The 8,262-nt window shown below is 38.5% G+C and overlaps 1 pseudogene; it reads right to left on the bottom strand.

Annotated features, from left to right (window-relative positions):
• Window positions 1-1,699: 1,699 nt before the first annotated feature.
• LOC149259091 (cysteine proteinase inhibitor A pseudogene) lies at window positions 1,700-2,166 on the bottom strand (annotated as a pseudogene).
• Between the last annotated feature and the right edge of the window lie 6,096 nt (window positions 2,167-8,262).

Consider the following 8,262-nt stretch of genomic DNA (forward strand, 5'->3'; position numbering starts at 1 on the left):
ACACTAATAACTATTAAATGATATTGATCTCATTTATGTGTGAAATAAGCATTAACAAATGTACTTAGTGTAGATAAAATAGCCAAAAAAAAAAATTCATTAGAGGATTATAAAAATAGGGGAAGAAAAAAAGCGTAGATGGCATTTTACAAAAAAAAAGAGATAAAAACGTGTGATGGTTATGCATTGTTTACCCTTTTGACGTCACCTCACGTTTTTGAATTCTGTCATATGTGGACATAGGCGTAGGAGAGTATGCATTTATGGAGTTGTGGGAGCAAAATACAGATGTAAGTTACACAAACAAACGAGAGTATTGTATGTCCTTTTATGGAGTTGTGACAGTGACTCGTCGGTGATAAGTCACCAGTCAGAATGAATGTGCGTGTCTATGGTGACTGTCAATTCTCTGGGCAAACTTTGGCTGTCTTTGCCTAATTAACATATTTCTACCTGAATACACCTATAAATCTCCGTGTCCCGCGCGCGACTTAAGTAAAGAGTTCCACTTGTTCCTTGCTCTGCTCTTGAAAAGAAAACTGTTTTGTGTTCCGGAAAAGAAAACTGCTTTGTCTTGACAGCTATCTGTCCACATCTTTAATTGCTACCATTGCCAACAGAGCAGCGGCACCCCGGGCCGCCCCGCCTCGCTCGACCGGCGGGGCGGCCCGGAGGTGCTGCTGCGGGCACGCAGTGCCACCCCCGGGCCGCCACGCCCCGCCCGACCCGCGGCGGGTCGATTCCCGGAATCGACTCGCTTGTATCAGAGTGCATAATAACAAGTAGGTGCCAAAAGGCTCTTCGCTTCTCCGTCAGAGACGTGTGGGTAACATTAAGATGACGGTGTTTGACCTGAAAGGTCGGTAGGCTCTTATAAGTTGTCTTCATTAAACATTGGACATTAAAGGTGTCTTCATTAAATCACTGAGAGGGAGTACAAGATTCCATTGGCTAAGCCTTGGTGTGAGATGCTCAAAATGGTTTATGTTGGTTCAGAGAATGTGCTGACCTGCATGACACACGTGTATGTCGATGATTTTTATGCACGACCATATAATATTAGATGGTGTATTATCTTTAAGCTGAAACAATGGTCTATAATAATGGAATAAGTTAACCAGAAATTATCTAATATATAATGGAATAAATTAACTAGAGAATATCTAATATTTTTAGAGTATGTAACATATATAATATTTTAAACTGTAGTTGTTTATTAAATATTAAATTCATTATTTTATAATTAAATTAAAGTCATTCAATTAAGATTGACAACAAGATGATGTTGCCAGCTTTACAACACACAATGTTCTCAATTACAAAGTGCGCACCACTATCACATTGTCGATGTTAAGCCTTCCCAAAGATTTTCTAACTTTTAATATCAAAATAAAGAGAACAGATTTTAAATTTTAATAAAAGAAGCTCTTGAAAGGTGGATGGTTGACTTTAGATTTTATATTATGAAAATTAAGACCATTCATACGCATGTCTAGATTCGTGGGGGGCTTTGGATACAACGACGACGGAGAGAACTTTCTAAATTTTGTTATCACCATGTTAAAGTGTGCAGAATTAATAAACAGACATTCAGCTTATTATTAATTGAATCTACACCATCAGTACATTCTTATTGAGTGAACCTTCAAACTTCAGAAAAGAAGAAAACAAGAGATACTGTAGAGGAAAGAGAGTATTGTTAATGCGGGGTCTGCACAGGCTTGAAATCAAGAAGCTGCTTGAAGTTCTCCCATGCCTTCACCCATATTTCGGCTGCATACACCCCGGTTTTGCCGCCATCCTTGGCTTCTATTGTAAGGTAGTACCGCACACCTGCCACTACTTGCTCCTCCGCTTTTACCACTTTACGAAACGAAAGACTCACATTCTGCACAAAGCCATGAAAACCCTCAATTAATTTTGAAGTGCATATACCTATTGGTGGAATATAAATCACAAAATATACACACAGACCACCACCTGTTGCTTGTTGTATTCATCGACAGAAAATCGCCCAAGGTCTTGAATCTCTTTATTGTGTTCCACATCCGGTATGTCGCGGATGCCGCCAACACGAGTAGAAGCCTCCGACAATACGCAGAGCCATCCCAACAACAAAATCGTCACCGCCAGTATTGTGCGTGTCGTGCCCATCTTGTTCGACATTGGCAACAGCGGCTCTTGAAGTTCCTTTTAAAAGCAAACACGACCGACCTTATCAGAGCCTACCGGCCTTTCAGGTCAAACACCGTCATCTTAATGTTACCCACACGTCTTTGACGGAGAAGCGAAGAGCCTTTTGGCACCTACTTGTTATTATGCACTCTGATACAGGCAGGTCGATTCCCGGAATCGACCCGCCGCCGGTCGGGCGGGGCGGGGCGGCCCGGGGTTGGCGTTGCGCGCCCGCAGTGGCACCTCCGGGCCGCCCCGCCCCGCCCGACCGGCGGCAGGTCGATTTCGGGAATCGACCCGCCGCCGGTCGGGCGGGGCGGGGCGGCCCGGGGTGCCGCTGCTCCGTTGGCAATGGTAGCAATTAAAGATGTGGACAGATAGCTGTCAAGACAAAACAGTTTTCTTTTCCGGAACACAAAACAGTTTTCTTTTCAAGAGCAGAGCAAGGAACAAGTGGAACTCTTTACTTAAGTCGCGCGCGGGACACGGAGATTTATAGGTGTATTCCGGTAGAAATATGTTAATTAGGCAAAGACAGCCAAAGTTTGGCCGGAGAATTGACAGTCACCATAGACACGCACATTCATTCTGATTGGTGACTTATCACCGACGAGTCACTGTCACAACTCCATAAAAGGACATACAATACTCTCGTTTGTTTGTGTAACTTACATCTGTATGTTGCTCCCACAACTCCATAAATGCATACTCTTCTGCGCCTATGTCCACATATGACAGAATTCGAAAACGCGAGGTGACGTCAAAAGGGTAAACAATGCATAACCATCACACATTTTTATCTCTTTTTTTTGTAAAATGCCGTCTACGCTTTTTTTCTTCCCCTATTTCTATAATCCTCTAATAAATTTTTTTTTGGCTATTTTATCTACACTAAGTACATTTGTTAATGCTTATTTCACACATAAATGAGATCAATATCATTTAATAATTATTAGTGTTTGTTAATGATTATTTAACACATAAATGAGATCAATATCATTTAATAATTATTAAAGTTTGTTAATTATTATTTAACACATAAATGAGATCAATATCATTTATTAATTATTATGATACACTAATGGGTATTAAAAATATCCGTTAATAGTGATTATGATATAATTATGCGAAATCAAATTCAGTGATGATAGTTATAATCCAATGACGGACAATCAAATCTGAGAGTAATAAAATAAAATGAAATTCCAACTTTATTTGCTATTAAAAATTAGCACTTCAATATTTACAATTTTTTAAAATAAATATATCCATATAAAAATATCACAAAAACATATGTCAAATTTAATTATGAGAGACAACACCATACCTTTATCGAAAGATCAAAGATCTGATCATATCGAGCAAAAACCTAACCTTTATCCAAAGAAATAGGGAGAAAATAAAATATGGATGTGTGTATTTAAATAATGGATTGGAGAAGCAATTATTTATATACTCTATCTGAAACCTTGAAACAATACTATAGAGTTGTGTCTCATCGATTAACACAATCCCAAAAGTAGTGACATTATGCCATTTTTCTTTTAATAACGATTTATAAAGCAAATGATGTGTTTACTCTTGTTGAATAATCACATCGGAATTAATGTTACATGGCTCCCTACTCATCAATGTGAGGATAATATTAAATAAAACACATGTTTAAAAATAAGGTCTTTACATTTATGTGTTGGAAAAAATGCATTTATTTGTTAGTATGTGAATTTGATGTATGCATATGAATGTCTAGCAAAGGATAACATTTTATATTTGAAATTTGAGAAAACACTGTTACTTTAGCATTCCTGAGTGCATTTGAAAAAATTAAAAAAAAAAAAAGGTCATGCTCAAAAGGAATGAAAAGTTGAGCAATTCAAATTCCAAGAAATGTTTCTCAATGCTTGCATATCCATATTCTATATCTAATACATGGACCCTACATGGGGATTCCTCAATCAAGGTTGAATACCATCATATTTTCTAATTATTACGATTATCACTGTTAGAGTGAAGCGGGGCTTCTAATTGTTGTTCTGACTTTTTCTAATAAATAAATAAATAAATTTGTACACATGCTTACACTGAAGGAAAAATGGCTTAGAAAAGGCACAATGGAAACATAGGTGGAACTCCAAAATAATGGAAGTATATCTTCTAATATTTACATTTTTAATAGAAGGATAAATGTTGTCAAAACATTTCATACAAAATTTCTTCAAAGGCCAATCTTTGCAAAAGGTAATAAACCATGCACTATTTATGTTGATAACTCAATAAACAAACCATCTATGCAAAGCTTGATGTTTAAATGATTTAAGTTTGAAGGAAATATTTACTCATTTTATGCACGCAATCACATTACTAAAATTGATTTCTACACAATAAGGAAGATATGTTAAGTTGTTTTGGATTGCCACCTACTTATCCATATTTATTTAAGTCTCAATTATCTCCTCACAAATGACTCCTTTTGTGATTGTTGTGTCCCTCTATGGTAGTATTCATTGCTCTATAGCTAATAACCCACAACCTCCCTTGCATGTGCCTTTTGGCACTTTAACTACTTGTAAAAGACTTGAGATTAAGCTATGTATCAATGTAGAAACAACATTTTTACACTAGAATATGATGTCAAACATGGGTAAGGGGGGTGCAGGGGGGTGGGGGGGGAGGGGGGTAGGGGGTAGGGTAGGGGGTTGGGGGGGGGGGGGGGGGGGGGGGGGGGGGGGGTGGTTGGTGGGGGGGGTAGGGGGGGGGGTAAGGGTAGGGGGTAGGGGGGGTTGGGGGGTAAGGGCAGGGGGGTAGGGGTTGGGGGGGGGGGGGTAGGGGTAAGGGTAGGGGGGTGGCGGGGGGTGGAGGAAGGTAGGGGGTAGGGGTAAGGGTAGGGGGGTGGCGGGGGGTGAGGGAAGGTAGGGGGTAGGGGTAAGGGTAGGGTGGAGGGGGGTAGGGCGCGAGGCCCATCGGGCCGGCGTTAAGGAAGGGGGGGAGGAGTTGAGATTGGAGGGGAATGGGAGTTAGGGGGTGGGCTTATGGGGAGGAGAGTTGTGGGGTAGGGAAGGAAGAGTTGGGGAAATGGTGCATGAGTGGGTGAGTTGGGGGTAGCAAGGGCTGGCGCATGGGTAGGGCAGAAGGGGGAAGAGGGCATTGGTGAATGGGAAAGATCGGTAATGGGTTGGGGGAAGGGGGCACGACGATGGCCTACCCACGGTTATTGGGTGATTGAGTTTGAATAATTGTTTAAGACAGTTTATATAACTGATGTATGCATCGTATCTTCAAATAAAATTAATGTTTTCCATATTTTGTTAAATGAGAAGTTATGAAGCATTTTTATGTTGTTGGATTATGTCTTAAGTATGATAAATTTTATTGTTTAAATATCTACAATGCAATATCAAATTAGAGATATAATTTCTGTTTTATTCAGTATACAAATAAAGACTTTTGAATTCATTCAATGATATAATTTGTTCATAATGTCATGTTTTTTTAGTTTTATAGTTGAAAAAATTTCAATTTCTTTTGTATCTAGCATGTTCTGGTTGAAAACATGTTAAATTTATACGTAGGAAAGAAAAATGATATTCTACCAGAAACATTAATGTGTTTTTTCTTTAAAATTTAACTTTGTTTGAGACATAAAAAATTGGTTTTATTAGTATTTTTTAAAAAGTTTGAAAATTGACCCTGAAAAAAAAATCATTATTCCAGTATCAACACTTTTGTTTTGAAGCTATATTTTGCACGAAAATTTTGTAGTAAATTTCGTAGTCACTGCCATTTTTAAAACACGTTCAAAATTGACACCTAAAAAAAAAAAACATCGTTCCAGTATACACACTTTTCGTTTTTAGCACTGTTTTTGATGTTTTTTTGGGGTTTTTTTCGCCAGAGTTCCCGTTTTGAGTTTATAGTTCCCGTTTCAAAGTTTACATTGTTGGGTGCAGAAAGAGTAAAAAGTAGTCATACCACTCCCTCAGGAGGTACACAAGAACCTTCCACCTCACAGGCTCAAATGCTGGAGAGACAAAAGAGCGTGGAGGTATCCTCATTTAGAGCTCCAAGTGGCCAAAGCCAAGACATTAGAGAAAAATATAAAGAAATAAAGGCCAAGAATGAAAGATTGAAGGCCCAAAGCTATGCACATTACCTAAAAATGGCTCCTACTAATCAGATAAGGCTAATGTCAGCCTTTGATGTGAAAGAGGGTAAAACGCAGATGACTTTCATGAAGCCAACTACACAGCAGCCCAAGTCAATTGCAGATTACTTGAAAATAGACTTTGAAGTATTGGCAAAGGATATCCATCCTATTGACCAAATAGAATTACACAAGCAGACTGGGGAAATGGTCTACTCCACCTTGACCAGCAAGGCAATTGCAGCTCACCAACTCCAAAATTCGCTGAATAACATATCAGCACAATTCCAGTTAGGGATGGCCTCTTCACAGGCCAAGGATACTAGAATAAAGTCCTTAGAGGACTTAGTCATAGAACTGGGGCATGATCCAAAGTATGTGAACGCTCCAAAAAAGCTTATTAAAAATAAAAATGATGACATAGTTGCACTGAAAAAGCAGCTCAAAATTCCTCATCTTCATCATCCTTAGATAGTTGAAGTATTGGAAACTTAGAAGGAGGAAGAGCTTATGGACTTAGTCCTTAAGTTGAATGAACAACTAAAAGAAATAGAGAAAGAGATGGATAACTTGATACAGTCTAAACAGAGTGATTTGGCCACCACTCCTTAGACTGTAATTCCTATAGTCTCTACAACAGTACCCTCCACATTGCCTGCTTCATTAGCACCCACAGTTCCACCAGTTACAGCTCTGCCAGTTACAGGTACATCAACAAGCACAGGAACATCCACAAAAAAGATAGCTGAATTGGTAAAATCCATGGAGGAAATGAGCATCCAGGCTACTGAGCTTAGAAAACTTAGAGAAAACGTGTCAAGTTTGGAAACTGATTGCAAACTTGCAGAAATTCAACAGAAGGAAGAAGCTCAAAAGAATGAAAGAATAGGAGAAGGAATAAAAGTCCTTGAAATGGACTTGACATTGCAACAACCACTTGGAGACATGAAGGAAATTATTTGGGCCAACATCATTGATTCTATCAATGATGATTGGCCATCTATTCAAGTAATTTTTGGACAAACTGAACAAGTAAAAGTGGCTACAGAAGCAATCCACAAGACAATGGAAGAGTTGGGAGATAAGCCTAAAGAAGCCAACCAATTGATAGAATTTTTGAACAACAGAAACAGGTACCAGCTAGATGAACTAGGCATTGAAGATAGAACAGGGACCATTATAGAAATTAAAAGGTTCTCACCAAAAGGAACCTGATGCTCAATTTGGAGAAAAGATGCCAAAGCATCCAAGCTGAGATTAACATATTTATGACAAAGTATGGTATTTTAAGGGAAAAAGGACTTCCCATTCCTATGGTAATACATGACACGTTGATGACCCAGGAGGATTACATCGAACGACTAAACAAGTTGGCCAGCAGCCAAGCTAGCACTTCAGGGGTAAAAGCTTTGCCCACTGGAAAGATATTATATGATAGTCTGGAAAATCTGTTTTGCATAGAGCATGAGGTCAAACACTTGTTCGTCAATAGGCCAAATTTTTCCATGTATACAGAAGCTAACGAGATATATAGAAATATGATAAGGATGAAATTACCTGACAATGAATGGTGGATGAAACTGACAGATTTACTATAAAGTTACTGCAGTAAATCTATATGACAGCTGGGAAAAACAGGTAAAACAGAGTCAAAGTGTAGCAGGTAAAGAGTATCAGTAGGTAGAAGACATAAAGTGATTCCAACACATAAGTATCAAGCAACTGAAAGAGCCAAATCTGAATTACAATAGCCAACACAGTCACAATAAAAGGGACAACAAGAAAACAGTTCTCCATCTATCTCTATCTTCATGCTGAAGATATTTTTGGTTTCCTAGAATAATTATCATATTGTTATGAGATATTTTGTAACAATTTTTGTATAAATACTTCAAAAATTGAAGTAATTAGTGTGGATTAAAATACATTTCCGTAGACATTTTATA

The sequence above is a fragment of the Pinus tabuliformis genome, chromosome 6, assembly GCF_031772625.1.
Source record: "Pinus tabuliformis cultivar Carrire ecotype Pingquan chromosome 6, CPIR1, whole genome shotgun sequence".
Classification (NCBI taxonomy): Eukaryota; Viridiplantae; Streptophyta; class Pinopsida; order Pinales; family Pinaceae; genus Pinus; species Pinus tabuliformis.